The sequence below is a fragment of the Periplaneta americana genome, chromosome 9 (genome assembly GCF_040183065.1).
Source record: "Periplaneta americana isolate PAMFEO1 chromosome 9, P.americana_PAMFEO1_priV1, whole genome shotgun sequence".
NCBI classification, from domain to species: domain Eukaryota; kingdom Metazoa; phylum Arthropoda; class Insecta; order Blattodea; family Blattidae; genus Periplaneta; species Periplaneta americana.
In genome coordinates this window covers 81456661-81475347 of record NC_091125.1, presented here as the reverse complement: position 1 = coordinate 81475347, position 18687 = coordinate 81456661, and positions in this window count along the sequence as shown.

The following is an 18687-nucleotide window of genomic DNA, read 5'->3' as shown; positions in this document are numbered from 1 at the left end:
ATACAATTTAAAACCACCCTATGAGATGCAATAAATTACATCCCGTGTCCTTCTGAACATTATCTCAGTATTTTATCACGTTGTAGGATCATCCTTTTAAATGACGACGTATCTGATTATTGATTAATTTCGTGACTGAACCTCTGTCATCGTTTGTGTCAACCTGACCCACATCAGTGCTAAAAGCGTATCTAAATGCCGTGAAACTGGGCATTATATTAGCTGCGATGGTGTATCAATTTTCTAATCGATGAGTCAGCTGAGCGAATTTGTCACGGATGTGCCGTTGGCAGACATTAACCTCTGAATAACGTGAACATATCGTATTCAGCCTCATGTGTTAGAGAGTGACGGCGCTTCTTTTGATTGCGTTAGCTTAAGAAAATAAGAGGATTCTAGGATATTTACTGTATCTCAGTCCGAAATTCCAAACGTCTTATTTTCCAAAACTATTTTCATCCAAGAAATTCTTCCAATATTTTTCCTCCATTTAAATTTCCTCAGAAGCTTTCCTCAAACATCCTACCCTTTTCCTGAACATGAAAAACATTGTTTCATGGTACACGAAACATTACTGATCGTTAGGAACACTCCTTTTTCTCGTAAACACAATAAAAAGTACAGGTTATTAAAACGATTTGAAGATATTTCTACAAATCATGTGATTTTTGTTAGTAAACTATCGATATTATTTTCGCGAATTACAGCACAATGTTTAATTTGAAGCGAAATTGACTCACTTTGCAAAAATTGAGAAATTCTAGCGATAAGTTAATCCAAGAATATATGTTTCAAATTTTGTTACAAGTTTATATGCTTGAAGTGAAAAGCTTCTCAAATTATAACACAGTAGTTACGGACATACTATCATTTTTCTTTGCTGTTTTCTGTTAAAATTCCATCAATCGGATCACGAATTTCTTTAATTGATCATTAATAGTTGCGGAATGAATTCGCTTTTATGGTTTTGTTAGTGTTCTTATTTCCACTAAGAAGATTATAGGCTATAGGCTGCACGAAAGTTGCAACATGAGATATTTGAAATATAGAGGCAATTTACTCATTTACGTTTTTCAAAGAATCTCAGCTTTTATATTTCTGGCAGGTAGTTTCCATCCATTTATGCGCCCATGTGAAAAATTGTAGATGTAAGAATTAAGCGATTTGTAAATTACCAGGAAATAATAAGGTACACGTATCAAATAACGCCACCTTAACACTTAAGTCACTGTTGCTCTGGAAATAAGTTATGTACAAACACAAAAATTATGACAAAGGAACTTTAATCTTATCTTTAGAAAATAACAGAATGAAAATGGTGATATTATATACCGGAGAAGAAATACAATTCAAATAGGAAAACTTTGTATACTGTCGTTATTGGGAACAGCTTGTCCAATTAACGCTGTCTATTTTCTAGTAACCTATACACTTATAATTATTAATTAATTATTTTTTCTAAGCAACACAAATTGAATTGAGCAACTATATTCGAGTTTCTGTTAATAAAAGATACAATATCACTAATGAAATATTCTTGATCTGAAGCTGAAACACCAGAGGGATTAGGAAAATATGTTTTCCGGTAACTCCTTACTTTCAAAAATAGAGACAACGAGACACAGTAGAAAGTTATAAACACAAAATCATTAACCTTAGTTAAATATGAATGTTCTGCACAAGTAAAGCAAATAAAAAAAGAGTTTGATAAACAGTTGAACCAATATCATCACTGTGTACATTATATACATTTGTAAGTTGAAAGGTTGGTGTTTTTCCTTATGTTTCCACATTTACCATGTAAATACCTCATACAATATGAATATAAAAGCAATGAAAATACTATTAAATACTGAGGACTATCGTTAAACAAATAAGTACTGTACTAACATAACTTAAAATTTTATCGGTAGACTTTTAATGCCACGTGGCGTTAAAGTGCTACATGATAACATTACACGCCTGTTTCTCTAACATTTTAAAATTTTATAGGTAGCAAATACTTTCTCTGCATAGAAGAATGTTTAAGGATCACGAAAATATATAGTTTGGTATAGTTATTATTTGCTCAACACACAAAATAAAATATTGCCTCTTACCTTGATATAAGAACAGCCTTTCACTATCAACACCCAACAGCAAAATGCTGGAATATCATGTCACTCATAAATGTCAGAGGACAGCTAGTAATTCATTTCATCACTATATGGCAATCGAATGCAGGCTACAGTAGTGCACTACCGAAATCAGGTGTCGTTAACAAGAATTAATAGGGTGGCGTTAAAGATATACATGGCGTTTTTTGTCTCAGGGACATTATGAATAGTAAACTAATAAAATTATAAGTATTGTATTGTAGACTATTTATTTTTATTTGCATTCCTGTCAAATTTAAGATAATAAAATTATCATTTCCACAATGCTATTTATTAAATTTTTCATTAATAATAAAGCGAAATTAAAGCGGCAGCGCAGGTAATATTTCGCATAAAAACGCGAAAAGTAGTTTTCTTTCCGCTAAATTGAGAAAAAAAAAATAATATGAAAAAATAATGTCTCACTGATCGTCTATATACTATTTAATGACATGTTATTAAAAATTCAGGTTTTGTCTATTTCTTATAAAGTAATCCAAAATTCTGTCTTCTTTGAGTTTCATGTTCCATACTAATACATTTCATGCACTTCTTTTATTAACAGTCAAATGTTGAGGCTGTTTCTGCGTCTGCCTCTTCTCTTAGAAATTCCTCCAGTGTTGTTTATAACGATAAATTTTATTTCCCTATTACCAGCTGAAAGAGATTGTTACAGTCTTCGCTTAAATTGCTGGTACGATGAAATCCAGGGAAGGTTTCTTCGTAAACATTGAACAATTATATCGTAGGGAAATTGCTGCCTTCTACCTCTTCTAGGTCTACCACTTACATAATAGTTATCAAAATAATGTTATTGAAGAAGACAGCAGTAACAACCATATTTAGAAGAGTATCCATTGCAACAGAAATATCTCGAAGAGATACGAATGCCAGTGCCAAGAACTTATGAATTCCCCTTTTAATTAAGCAATCTTTCGAATTATTGTATGAACTTTTTCAATGACACATTGGTGATAATTCAGAGATAAGTATACAGGGTATTAAAAAAAAGTATTCAATATTTTGGGAGGTGATAGTATGCATCAAAACAAGAAAAAAAAGTCTAATAAACTTGGGTCCTACAATACATACTTTCTGAGACCAGAACATTTGTTCATAGGAGGTGCTCAATGTGACGTCCATTTATGGCAGTGGTCGTCAGTACTCGCTGAAATGGGTAAAGGGTAAGCGGAGCAACATGATTTGCCCCGTCGTGCAGCACGAAGAGGTAGAGAGCATGCCCGCCAGCAGCCACGAATCCACGCTGGTGCTGTAAGAGACGCTAGCTCAAGAGTGCACTGAGTTGACGACCGCTGATTTAGGGCAATGCATTTTTCTGTCCTACAATACAGCAGACTACCAGATAATCATATTGTAGTTGATAGAATACTGATACGTCGCAAGGAATACTGAAAACAAAAGTTTCGTTGTGGCTATGAGCGGGGTTCAGCAGAGATGCTGTTGTGAATTTTCGTAATCAGCATGTGTGGGCAAATGAAAATCCCCATGCAATTGAAGAAATAAGGCATCAGCACCGATTCTCAATCAACATATGGGCGGGATTTCTTGGCGATAGATGAAGGGCCATACGTGCTACCACAGAGATTAACTGGAGCTCGTTATCAGGACTTTCTTATTAACGTATTGCCTACCGTGCTGGAGTATGTACCATGTCAGCAAAGACTACAGATATGGTCCATGCATGATGGCACACCAGCATATTTTCTCCGCAATGTGCGTGAACATCTGACGCTGACATTTCAGGACCGCTGGTTCGATCGAGGAGGCCCCACACCTTGGCCTGTTCGTTCCCTAACCTAAAACCCCTAGATTTTTGGTTATCAAGAACAAGCAGGTCAATTTCCTTACGCCGAAGGGCAAAGGAATGCATTGCAATGAATGGACGTCACATTGAGCACCTCCTATGAACAAGGTCCACACCTGTGGAGTAACGGTCAGCGCGTCTGGCTGCGAAACCAGGTAGCCCGGGTTCGAATCCCGGTCGGGGCAAGTTACCTGGTAGAGGTTTTTTCCGGGGTTTTCCCTCAACCCAATACGAGCAAATGCTGGGTAACTTTCGGTGCTGGACCCCGGACTCATTTCACCGGCATTATCACCTTCATATCATTCAGACGCTAAATAACCTAAGATGTTGATACAGCGTCGTAAAATAACCCTACGAACAAGTGTTCAGGTCTCAGAAAGTAGTCTATGTGTTGTAGGACCCATGTTTATTTGACATTATTTTCTTGTTTTGATGCATACTAGCACCTCCTAAAAATTGGATACTTTTTTTAACACTCTGTATAATGTTAATGTTAAATTAATGTTATGTTTTATTTAACGACGGTCGCAACTGCAGAGGTTATATCAGCGTCGCCGGATGTGCCAGAATTTTGTCCCGCAGGAGTTCTTTTATATGCCAGTAAATCTACTGACATGAGCCTGTCGCATTTAAGCACACTTAAATGCCATCGATCTGACCCGGGATCGAACCCGCAACCTTGGGCATAGAAGGCCAGCCACTCTGTATATGTAAGAAAAAGGTAACAGTGAATATTCTTATGGAGGTCAAAATGAGATGACGATAATGATGGGGTGGAGTGTAATTATTATGATTTAATAATAATAATAATAATAATAATAATAATAATAATAATAATAAATACATTCAAGTTTTAGCCATTTTGTAGGGCCTTTCGGCTTTCAAGATTACAAGAATTGGTCCTGCCACTTCTATAGAGGTTGTTTCTCTAGCTTTCTGACTTTTGGCTTAAGCTTGAAAGTTTTATTTGACACAGTATTTTATTGCGGTTCAATATTTATCACAACGAGTTGTTTAGACAGTCATTAGTTAAATAGAATTTTCTTTCAAACTTAAGTTTCTATTGTATTTCCTGCTTATGTTTACGGTTAACAAAAATCCGACAGTCGCGTTGAAAGTGATTTCGTGATTAAGATGAAGAAGAAGAAGAAGGAAGAAATAGAAGTAGAAAAATAATAAGAAGGAACTCAAGAAGAGATGTGCGGTACTGTTCGTTGTACCGTCACATGACCCTTGTTTCTATTCCTAAAAGGAATTAAATCCTTGACACCAAAACAAGATGGCTACGAGCGTGACTTTTCCCCAGGCACGCGCGCGCGCGCAATTACGTGAAGCGTGACATTAGTTCTGTCACTCGGTCGAGTGCACACTTGTGGCAGCACTGACGCTCTGCCTCCTGCAGATTAGGCCTACATCACGAAGAAACGCATAGCAAAGAACAACCCAAAACATCTGGTACAAATTATTATTGACTCCAAAATCACTGTCTGTATAAGCATCAAATAATTAATCTGTTCTTTTGTCAAATTTTACAGATTTTCTTCAAAGAAATTTTATCACGTAATATGCTTATACCTTGGTAGAACTGTAGTTATTCTGGAATTAAAATGAGCATATAGTTATGATCTTAAGCAGCACTGTCTTAGGTCAAATTAAATATCTCAGATCAATATTTTAATAATTTTCACGATAATCATCCGTTCCTTATTACTGGATATTTTAGTCCGTCCTGATCTCATTATTGTAAAGATTTCGACAAACTCTATCCTTCATTACTGTATCTTGTACAATAATGGAAATTAATATGTGTAAAACACTGTCCTACTGCTATGTGAAAAAAATATTTTTACGATTTAAAAAATTATTTAGGCCTACATTTTTTTTTCGAAATTCAATTCACTGTGCAGTGATGAAGCGTTTCCCACATAACTAAAAAACTATCCAACATTCTGTGATGAAATTTCTTGTGTGTATTCATATCTACAATATGATGCAAGATCACTTCTCTATCTTTGATAGATTGTCTGATAAAAAAAATAAATTCATTTTACAAAATGGTCAAATATCAGTATTTTCTTCTAACACAAAATAAAGAAAATATTATTTATTAAGGAATGTAGTTGAAAGGCCAATGATATTGTAAACATGAGTTTCAGCAATAAAATAAAAGAGAGGGAACATGAAAAATTTAACAAGTTTATGAGTTATGAGGGAAACGTTTCATCACTTCACAGTGAACTGCACATTTTTTAAATCGTAATAGTACATTATGCAACGAGCCTATAATGAAGGTAATTAAGAAGTGAGTATGGATATTTATGAAACGAGCGCAAGCGAGTTTCATAATTTTCATACGAGTTTCTTAATTACCATTATAGGCGAGTTTCATACGACTTTTTATGCTCGACCATATTTCTAACTTGATATTATTAATTTTATTTGTATTCGACATTGAGCAATGTTCCGTATGTTGTGAGATGTGCGCAGACGCGAAAGTATTGATTTTTTCCGAGGAACAGATGTCCACATTGACCTTGCTAGGCCATAAGAACCTACAGAGATAACATTGAAATTAAATTAGACATTGAAAAACGAGATGACAAATTGAATTTATTTGAATATTATTTACAATTAACGCTAATTATTATAGTAACAGAACATAACCTTCTGCGACAGTATTGGATTTCCAGCCTCCGTGACTTTTCGCTAATTCTCTTTCGATTGCATATCCGAAAATAATCGATACTTGCGGTTTTATAACGGTAGAAAGCTGACCTGTCATTGGCTGAACAGTTGTAACCTGAGTCGTCATTGGCTGAAAGACCTGACCTTTAATGAGTAGGTGTACTTTAATGACATGCATTAAAGGTCTGCTACCAGGTGTATAATTACTACATTTCGGCATGGTCGAGCATAAAAATATTTTTTTCATATAGCAGAAGGACAGTGTTTTGCACATACCAATTTTCATTATTGTACAAAATATAATAGTGAAGGAAAAAAAAAAAAATGTTAATAATTCCAAAAAATTTACTGTTGTAAGCTGTATCTAACCCCTTAATAGTGGGACTCCTGAGACGTGCTACTAACATGACACAAAGCCCTCAGTCTAGAAGATACAAGAAAGAAAATTTCACACTATACAAACAGAATCAATTCCCAAATTCCTGCCGGTAATAGATTATCGTTATGATGGATTATTAAGTACAAATACATATTATGATTATTGGTATTATTATTATTATTATTATTATTATTATTATTATTATTATTATTATTATTATTATTATTATTATTATTATTATTATTCGAAGGAATATTTATGTGGGAATTGGAAGCAAATATTTAATTCTAAAGCAAGTAAAACATACGGTTATCACATGACTATTTCTGTTTTTCTGTAGTAAGACTGTCGAGTGTCTCTAGAAACATCGGGATGCAGTATTTCAATACAGGAAGTGAGGCGTTATGCGTGCAGCATATGCTGACGCCTCCGCGAGAACTAGTGCGCGTTTGTTTCTGCATTAACTGGAATGTGTTGGTCCGCGTCCAAGCTGCCACTTAGGAGAGGGTGAAACATGTGGCGGCATCCAGCAAGAATACGGCCGGGACGTGACTTTGTATCTACAGTGAAATCCCACTTAATATCTCTTAAAATTAACATCAATTCCAATGGTGGGCCTAATTCTTTATCTGATGTATTTCGTTAAGCACACACGTCATTCAGAGACTTTGGCCTGATTTTATAGTGATGGATATGGTTTTAAGCATTTAACTCCTTTCTTCAACTTGGTACCATTAGATCATTTGCTTTTGAACTTTGGATGGGGAGGCCAAACCGAAAGAAATGTTGAGAAAGAATGGAAATTAATTCTAAAAGCGGTCGCTACTCAAAATATTTACTGGTGTCCAAATTACGACGAGTTAAACGAAGGTACATTTTCATTTGGCGGAGTAGTCACGACTCAACATTTTGTCTGTTGGAATCTCAACGAAAAATTCTTTCCTGAGCTTTCTTGTACTTCCGATAGACTAATTTATCCATCTTGAGCTGTTTTAAGTGGATGAATATAATTCACTGTAGTAAATCTCAAACGAATTCAATGTTTTAACACCGAATTGGGCCTACGGTAAATTTCGTTATCCGTCTATAAATAGCGGGTTCGCTATTGAAATAACGTGAGGTGAATAGCTCTGTTTGGCTCTTTCATCAATGACGTCAACGTAGCGTTAGACGTTTTTCGGACCAAGAGGGTGGGAAAACATTCTAATGACACAAACCCTTATACTCCATTAATGGAAAAAAAAATTATATTTAACTTGACATTCTTCTTGAAGAACACTTTCTTTAAACTGTAAAATTCTTTAACATGATTTCTTTCTGATGGAAGGATTTTTTAATTGTACATAATATAACTTAAAATTATTTTTAAATGTGACAAAATCCTTTAGCGTTATATTCATAAAAGTTATTTTAGAACGGTAAAAATTCTTTAAAGTTTTGAGAAATCTAAATATTAAAGCTTCATCTTGCAGTGAAAATCCAATTAAAACAGTCTAATTTGAAACTTAGGCCTATAGTATATAAATAAATAAACAAACAAACAAGCAAACAAACAAATAAATAAATAAAGGAAAAAAGAACAGAAAAAAAGAAAAGAAAGGAAGTAAGGAATGAGTGAGTGAGTGAGCGTGTGAAATTAAGGAAGGAAAGAAGAAATGAATTAATGAAGGAGTGAATAAATATATATGCATATATGTGAATGAATGAATGAATGAATGAATCAATCAATCAATCAATCAATCAATCAATCAATCAATCAATCAATCAATCAATAATGAAATAAATCAATAAATAAAGGGAAAAATATATTACCTTACTCTCTCCAACAATATCCCTCACATTTGTGCAGTTTTCAAGGCGTTCAATAATATTTACTTTGTCAGAAATACTCAGACATGAAAGTGTTTGTGACATGATGCCTTACCGATGTGCGGGGGCTTGGATTCTCGTCACAACAACAGACCACATCGTACTGTTTTCTGCTTTCTTTAGACCCAAAGAAAATCCACTGAATCGACGGAGCTGTGTATAAAGCACTCGACAATAAAGAATGGACGAAGTTTGTGAATGAGGCCAAAAATCACCTGAGATTTGAAGCGCCATAGAAGTAAATTTATTTATTTATTTATTTATTTATTTATTTAAATTTAAATATACAGAAGAATATAATTACAAAGAAACAAGAGAAATAGAAATAAAATAATACAAACAATATAAAAAAAGGAGATACAGTAGTATTAACAAAATTTGAGACCGAATGAGCAACGCTCGTGTTCGGTCGCAGTTCAGATATAATATTAATAGGCCTATAAGAGAGTATAAAATAAAACAAAATAGGAAATAGAATTAAAATTACAGTTACAGAAATTATATAGTTACTATTTCGTTCATATGACGTCATTCCATTTTAGATGAATGAAGTGTAATGAAATTGTAATTCCAACCAATCACAGTCATACATCGGGATAATTTTTGGAACTCGATTTATCACAACCAATTTATCGTATGGTTGTTCTTTCGTTTAGTCAGTGTCGCCAACTGTTTCCCCGTAAATCGATTAGCATGAATATATTAATGTAACGATGATGTAACAACCGACAGATTAACCAAAAATATCGTACAGAAGTACTAAATAAAGTGTGAAATCCTACTTCCACATCTATATTTTCATCTTCTAATTGCATGGTTATTTTATCTAAAGAAAGTAACACTCCTTCATTCGGATTTAATAACTGCGTTTTCAACAATTGTTCGTTTAATTAATGTATTAATCAGGTTATTTGTAATTATATTATAAAATGTATAAATAAATTATTTCAGCAGATAATGAAAATGTATTTCTGTTATAATAACAAGAGAAAAGCGCAGTACATGTAATTAACATTGTTAAGCCTGTATTTCGCTTTTCTCAATTGAGGAGTTATATGTACAAGGGGCGTATACTAGAAAACCATATTAGGATGAATTGAAATTTGAAAGTTTCATTTTGGTTTATTGCTTGTACTAAGTACTTAACCCTTAAATTCGCAAAGTGTCCTATAGGATACAACAGGTTAATAGGCTATATGCTATAATTTTAATAGAGCAATAGAAAAAAATTGGTAGGAAAATTTAAATTTCACAATACTATAATATTGTACAACATATAAAATATGGACATTGCGATAGTTGTTTTCTTTACAGTCCGACACGATGCAATAAACTAGTGTGAGAAATGAAGTTTTGCCAATTTAAGGGTTAAAAGGTAAAAGCCTGTCCCACATTGATGTAATAGGTCTGATGGTGGGAGCACGAGGTACCATACCCTCCTTCTTTGCCAACAAATGTAAAAACCTGGGCCTAACACACAGCATTGTGAAGGAAATAGCCATTAGTGCCCTCAAAGAATCGGTTCAGATATTGAGAAATCATTTGTATGGGAGTGATAATGGAAATTTCAAGTTATCTTAACCGATGGCTGTTGTGGTTTAGATATCAATGCCAATCAATCCGTACTATTATTTTTCTCGCGGCATTCAAATCATTCTAACCTATCTGATGATATTTCCATCCCCCTTTCTTAACTGTAAACGAGCACAAACTCTACTTGGGTATAAATTTTTCTGACATTTTGCATATCCGATTCCCTAACCGTTTCAAATGTATATCATTTTACCTTTTAGGTGTGTTTCCAAATTATGTGTAATACGCTTTGTCAAATCTGGCAACCTTTTCATAAGGGAAGCTAAATTTATTATTATATTATTTAGTGATTGCAAAGACAATTCTTTGAAACAGATATTGTAACATTTGAAATAGCAACTTGCATTTTAAATGTGCCATTATACGCCATTAGTACATACAGGGTGCTTCACGAGGATTTACAGTCTTTTACGGAGCTTATTTCCGAAGACATTCTGAGCAAAATATGTCATATAAACATTTGTCCTAATCTCAATATTTTCAAAATTATATTAATTTGAAATTGTTAGTAAAATGCTTTTTTTATTTAGTTTTAAGGGTAAAAAATATTACAAATAGAGAATGAACTATTCAGAAGTATCATTTCTTTAATTGGCTAGTGTTCTGAAGCTCAAAATGTGTTCTTAATTATTTTGTAAATATTTTATTTTTCAATTTTTAACTAAAAATGACATCATTCTTAATCACTTATCAAAAAAATTGTTACAGATCATACGACTTTAGGAACTTTATTCTTCGTAGTGTAATTATGCATCGTAATGTACAGTCTTAAAGAATTTACAATAGTTGCGTGATTTGTAACAATTGTTGTGATAAATGCGTAATAAAATGTAATTTTGTAGTTAAAAATCGAAAAAAAATTCCGTAGGAAGCAACTATGGAATTCACAACACATTTTTAGCTTCAGAATAATAGCTAATCAAAGAAATTATACTCCTGAATGGTTCATCCTTTATCTCTAATATTCTTTTACCCTTAAAGCTCAAGAATGTTATTTTACAAAAAATTCATATTAGTGTAATTCTGAAAAATATTGAGATTAGGACAAATGTTTATATGACATATTTTGCTCAGAATGTCTTTGGACGGTAAATCCTCATGAATCACCCTGTATAATGTTAATGACAGGAATTCAATATACCAAAACTAAATTCAAATGACTGTTTTAAGTCACTTTTAATAATAATAATAATAATAATAATAATAATAATAATAATAATAGTAATAATAATAATGTATGTGTATTTATTCACACTGCAAATGGGTATATACCCGGTGGCAGTGGTAACTAATTACACTCAATAATGGCAATTAATAATAAACACAACTAATAAAAATCAATAATTAATAATAGTAATAATAATAATAATAATAATAATAAAAATAATAAAATAATAATAACAAGGAGCATCCTATGGTCATACAAAATAAAGATAATACAAAATAAATTAGTAATTTATATTTTCCAATAGACTGATGTGGATTTTATAATAATTTTGATGAGCGTTTAACAAATGATACACCAACTTTTCTCGCTTGCCATTTTTCATCTCAGCAGTCTTCTTTATTTAAGTCACTTCGCTCTCTTCCTCCTGCTGCCATATTTTGTTGATTTGCTTTGGTGAGTATTTCTTCAAACCAAGCCACCTCCCCTTCAGTGAGGTACTTAAAGAGACTCCGAATGTCATTTTTCTTGGCAGTATTAAGTTGTAAAATGGAAATTGGTGGTAAACTTATATCCGATGGAGTGGTTGAACACTTTTTTGTGAAGAAAAATGGTTCATAAGACTCAGAATATGATGAACATACTGCATCTCCGTCATGTGGAGAAAATGTCATTCTTTGATAAGACTGAATTTTGAAAATCTTCACGGTTAAGATGAATGTCACTTGTTTTGTGTGCAAGCGCATGATTTAAAGAAAGACTCTTAACGCCTGCTGTGTTATTTACGAAGTTTATGTTTTTGTGTACCATGACATGCAGATAAATAATCAATCGCCGTGATCGCTGTATTAGAGATATTGAAACAAAATTTTGCAAGATGCGCAACATGATTATGGGGAACAAGAAAATAATTTATGAGTAAAAAGGACTTATAGAGGTATACGCCCCTTGTACATATAACTTCTCAACTGACATTACTGAATAACATCCATTTTCTTTATTGCAGTAACCGATATTCATATCTGGCAAATCTCAGACTTCTTGTGACATTATTATAGATGATATAATGAAGGCGATGATGATGATGATGATGATGGTGACGATGATTATTATGACGATGACGACAATGTCACAACTTTTGAAGTACAGTAAGATGTTAGTAGGTAAGATACGAGATATAGCAAAATTGAGATTTCTCTCGGGTATAGAAATTGCATATTCAGCGATCTGTGATGTGAAGCTTCTGTAAGAAAGGAAGACGACTTTGATAGACTCCATGAAATATATCGGAGTCACATTTTCTGTGAACGTCAACATTAGAGATTTACAAACCAATGGGTAATGTTGTTGGTGGAATTCTACAGAAATGAAAGTGTTTCACAATTTCCTCTTTGCTAATTCAGGATGGAAAACATTTGCTGGTAACGCAGACCCATTAATGAAATTGAAGTCTTTGTCCAGGATAACCAATCAGACATAGATATTGCAGCGATATCACATCCGATGATTGTCTGTTATTATATTTTCATAGTAAGTCTATATTCCATTGGCGACTTTATTACCATAACTACTTCATAATTATTTGGAGGATTGTATTATTTTAGAATAGAGTAGTCTACTTTATTTTTTACTCAAAGTCCTTATTGCGATGGATTTCAAAAGCAATAACCATCTTCAGCATAGCTTTCTCCAGAATATTTGTAACACGTAAAAGAGTCCTGTTTGTTGTGAATGGGAGATCTACAGGTAACTCATCCTGCCTAAGGTTTTTTCGTGGTTTTCTTAAGGCGCTAAGACAAATGTCGGGATGAGCCCTAAGAGAAATGGGCCACGGACCTATATGCCTTTCCCCATAAATTTCCCCATTTTCTAACAAAACGACGTAAATTCCCTAGTTCAGAATCTATAAAATACCTATTACATGGGCGAGATCACTCGTCTAGTCGCATTGCGAAAGGACAGAGAACCTTTCAATTTTCAGATTTAGAATTCGCGGCGTCTCTTCTGACGGCCTTCTCCTGCCTTAGTCATCGAACAACAGACGACTGAGTCTTCTCGACTCCTCCTGCACAGCGAAATGACAAAGTTCCTTTCAATGTGCAAACTTACACCTACCGCCATTTCTTCTTCATCCTGGCCTGTGATCATTTTGATCACATTTCCCTCCCCTCTCGTATGTGGTACGTAAGAGGTTATGTCCATTTTCGGCTTTTCCCCTTCAAAATTTTCTAGAACTCCTTCAGTGGAGCAGCGTAACCCGGAGTGAGACAAGTGGCCAACAGGCTTGGAGCTCACATATTCAATTTCCTTCAGCTCCGAACCGTTTGCAAGGACTCGTTAGCACTTCCAATTCTCCTCTTTCAAATCAATTTCAATTTCAATTCAAAGCGCAGAACCACCCGCACCAATACTCTACACCAACGTTTCTGAAACTATGGTCCGCGGACCACCTGTGGTCCTTCAAAAAAAGACAGAAGAAAAAATAAAATTCAAACGAATTGCGTATTACACTATAGCTGAAAATCTCAGAGTTTGTAAATGACACAGGCAATCGCCTTTCACTTTTTCTCCCAATACTGACATTTTATGAAATTTATTTACCCTACCCGTTCTATCGACTTCCCACTCTACTCCCAGCAAAAAAGAGGGATTTAAAGCACTATGAACGTGGTGTTTCTCGCTATCTTTTCCGTTCACATCTGACTCTATGCCTCTAACCCAGCTAGGGACTACCCGAATTTATAACAGGACCAAATTACCGAAACTTTTCATGTATTTATGACTTTCTTAATAGTTTGCACATTGAAATGGTCACGTACTGTACGTCGTACACCAATAATAGAAGTTGCAAAATTGCGTCTTTACTTGTTCAAAATCGCTCATGTTTCTGCATTAATTTTTTTATTTCTCTTTTTGCATATGACGATATAAGAAATTTTCTTCTATTAACATTAACTTAATTAGTTAATACTAATATAAAATTAATTGAATTAAATTAGTTTTTATTATTTATTTCCAAATTAAAATATAAGTATACTGGTATTAAAATATTCTACAAAAATGATAAATTTTCTTTCGAAGGGAACAAGAGTAAGGTGGTCCGCGGAACTGCTATGACTTAAAAATGTGATCCCCACTTCAGAAAAGTTTGAGAAACTCTGCTCTACACCACTGAAGATATTCACCGCAGCAGTGAACGAAACGTTTGGTCACACAACCAACGGAACACGGCCTGATAGCCCGAAAAACTTTTCTCTTATCTTACTTACTTACAAATGGCTTTTAAGGAACCCGAAGGTTCATTGCCGCCCTCACATAAGCCCGCCAGCGGTCCCTATCCTGTGCGAGATTAATCCAGTCTCTATCATCATACCCACCTCCCTCAAATCCATTTTAATATTATCCTCCTATCTACGTCTCGGCCTCCCTAAAGGTCTTTTTCCCTCCGATCTCCAAACTAACACTCTATATGCATTTCTGGATTCGCCCATACGTGCTACATTCTCTGCCCATCTCAAACGTCTGGATTTAATGTTCCTAATTATGTCAGGTGAAGAATACAATGCGTGCAGTTCTGTGTTGTGTAACTTTCTCCATTCTCCTGTAACTTCATCCCGCTTAGCCCCAAATATTTTCCTTAGCACCTTATTCTCAAACACCCTGAACCTATGTTCCTCTCTCAGAGTGAGAGTCCAAGTTTCACAACCATTCAGAAGAACCGGTAATATAACTGTTTTATAAATTCTAACTTTCAGATTTTTGGACAGCAGACTGGATGATAAGAGCTTCTCAACCGAATAATAACACGCATTTCCCATATTTATTCTGCGTTTAATTTCCTCCCGAGTGTCATTTATATTTGTTACTGTTGCTCCAAGATATTTGAATTTTTCCACCTCTTCGAAGGATAAATCTCCAATTTTTATATTTCCATTTCGTACAATATTCTGGTCACGAGACATAATCATATACTTTGTCTTTTCGGGATTTACTTCCAAACCGATCGCTCTACTTGCTTCAAGTAAAATTTCCGTGTTTTCCCTAATCGTTTGTGTATTTTCTCCTAACATATTCACGTCATCCGCATAGACAAGAAGCTGATGTAACCCGTTCAATTCCAAACCCTGCCTGTTATCCTGAACTTTCCTAATGGCATATTCTAGAGCGAAGTTAAAAAGTAAAGGTGATAGTGCACCTCCCTGCTTTAGCTCTTATCTATCATCACTTAATTTCATCTCTTTACGGTGTAACTTGGACCAGTCACCTATGGCGTATCCTGGACAAGACTCTGTCGGTAAATTGCTCTTCATAATTCATATGGGTGAATGACGAGCAGTCAATTATCAGCCATTAATAAAAATGTTTTTTTCTCTATTAAAATATGCCCAACAAAATTTTTGAAATGCAACCGGCGTAGTTCAGATGGTAGGCGATGTTTGCCTGCTGATCCGGGCTGCACTTTTGTATGGATTTATATACGCTTGGGCTGAATATGAGCTAATCACACTGGAAATCCTGTCCTCATCTTGCCAAAAACCATCTCGCTATCATCAATTTCATCGACGTTAAATAAAATAATTCTTACTGAGTTGTTAAATAACCAAAATATAATGTTTTCTGTAAATGTGAGAAGAAACTTATTTTATTTATGACTCTATAGAGTAAGTCCACATGTTATTTTTAACTGAATTGAATGTGAGTATACGCCTAAAGCGGCCTATTTGTGAGGTAATTGCAGCAGACTGTTTGACGAAGTGGCATTGTTGAGGTTGGAGAAGCAAACACGCAGATGTGTCTTGAGTAAATAACATAGCCTTGTAATTTTGAAGCCGAGTATAATGTAATAGATTGCCTCCCAGTCCCTCTGCCCTCTTACTAATTAGTCGAACCCTTCTTTTGCCCCTTAGAGAAGGGAGACAAAAAATTATTCAAAACTGGGATGTCAACCCTCCCTTCGTTAAGGAAGTCAAGAAAGAAATATGCAGATTTTGATGTCAATAAAGTACCAAAAATAACGAAGTCATATCTCGGCACAGAGGGTAGCTAAGCACGCCATCTCTGTAATCAATTAGAAACAGTTATAATTTCCATAATACTCCATTTCATTATTTTATTCTCTTTCAATATTTTAATAACAAGCTTCTGTCTAGACAAAGACTGAAATTTAGAAGTTAGTTTAGTTTAAAAGAACTTTTGTTTCCAAACTGTATTTGCGCGCAGCTTGGAAATTGAAATTGAAATTTCGTCTGAAATAATTTCGGTCTTTAAGTGATACAAAATGTATGAAATTATTACCATTACAATCGTTGATAAGACATAAAATTATAATTTTACTATATATACAGTATTATTACGAAATTTATTAGCAATTGTGTGAAAAAATAAACACATAAAAACAAAAGTACATCTACGTAAAGATTAATTTGTTTGTCCTACAAAATTATCTGCCACTAAGGGAAAATACCAAAGGACAGGGATTCGATCCGGTGCTGTGGATTGAGCCTTGGCGTAGCTCAGTGGTTAGAGCGCCCAGTGCGTAGAACTGGGAATCCGGGTTTTATCCCCGTCGCCGGAGCGAATTTTTCTCCATTAATAACCCAAAGTATACCTGTTCATATGGTCACTACATCCTCTTATGACATTTAAATGAAGCAGTAGATGGCGGAGTACGAAGGATGATATGCATATACTTATACAAAGCAGAAAAGATGGCGTTGTCAAATAACTGTATTTATGATTACATAGTATTGAAATATATAATGGTGTTAATAAGATATGAAGAGTCCACTGCAAGAATGATGGATGTCATTAGAATACATTTTGCAGGAGAAGCAATTGAAAGGTTGAAATGCTTAGCGCTCAAAGCTTAACTGTGATTTTCCGATCATTACTGGACAATGACTATTAGTGTTAACGTCATATAACTCTGTATGTACATTCTATATGTCTTAAGCTGTACATTGACAGTCTTGGTTCATTTTCGACAAGAAAGTGACATCCATCATTCTTGCAGTGGACTCTTCATATATAATTTGTGAAATACAAAAGCATTTACAGATATTTTCTCACCAAAAACTCGGAAGCAACCCATTATTCACTAAATTCATCGCTATCACCAAATCACTCCATACTTAAGCTAAAATCTACACGTTATGCTTTATAAATGTAGTATCTCTGGTTTTATGAAAAAGGACTTAAAAGAGCTAAAGGAATATAGGATCAATTTCAGATCCATTATGTTTTCTATTATTGTGATATTATATTTAGCCTCAACTGTAAATAATTTATCTACCGCAGGTTGTTTTAATTGCAGGGGTTACAAGTACTATTATCTCAAGTAAACAATATGATCACTTAATAGACACTTGTAACACAGTGTTAATAATAATGTATTGTTTATTTAGTTCAAATAAACTAGCACTTAAATGTTAGTGATACCAGTGTAATCAAATTTAGTACACATAGTAATAGTGTTCACTTTTCCTTCAACGGAATTGATCTCAGATAATCTTTAAACATAAAGTTTCTTGGTTTGGAATTGGGTAATCACTTCAACTAGAAAACACAAAGAACATATTACTAACAAATTAATCTCTCCACTTCGGACAATAAGATTTTAATATCCCATTGACGATATTAACACTCTTAAAATGACATACTTTACACACGAGAGGCGTCCAGAAAGTAAGTTTCCCTCGGTCGTCAACAAAAAGAAAACACAGTTCTATGAAAAAATTTATTGTAGTAGATACAGCAAGTGTTGCATTATTTTTTCATATAATCACCACTAGAATTGAGACATTTGTCATAGCGTGGGATCAACTTTTGTAACCCTGTGTCGTAGAAGTCTCCCGCCTGGGATAGGAACCAGTGGTTAACAGTCGCCTGCAACTCTGCATTCCTGCTACGCGTGATGCTGACTGGACAGGAATTTCATGAGGTGCAAGAAAAGATGGAAATCGCTGGAGGCGAGATCCGGGCTATAGGGTGGATGGTCAAACACCTTCCAGCGGAACTGTTGCAGAAGAGCTGTTGT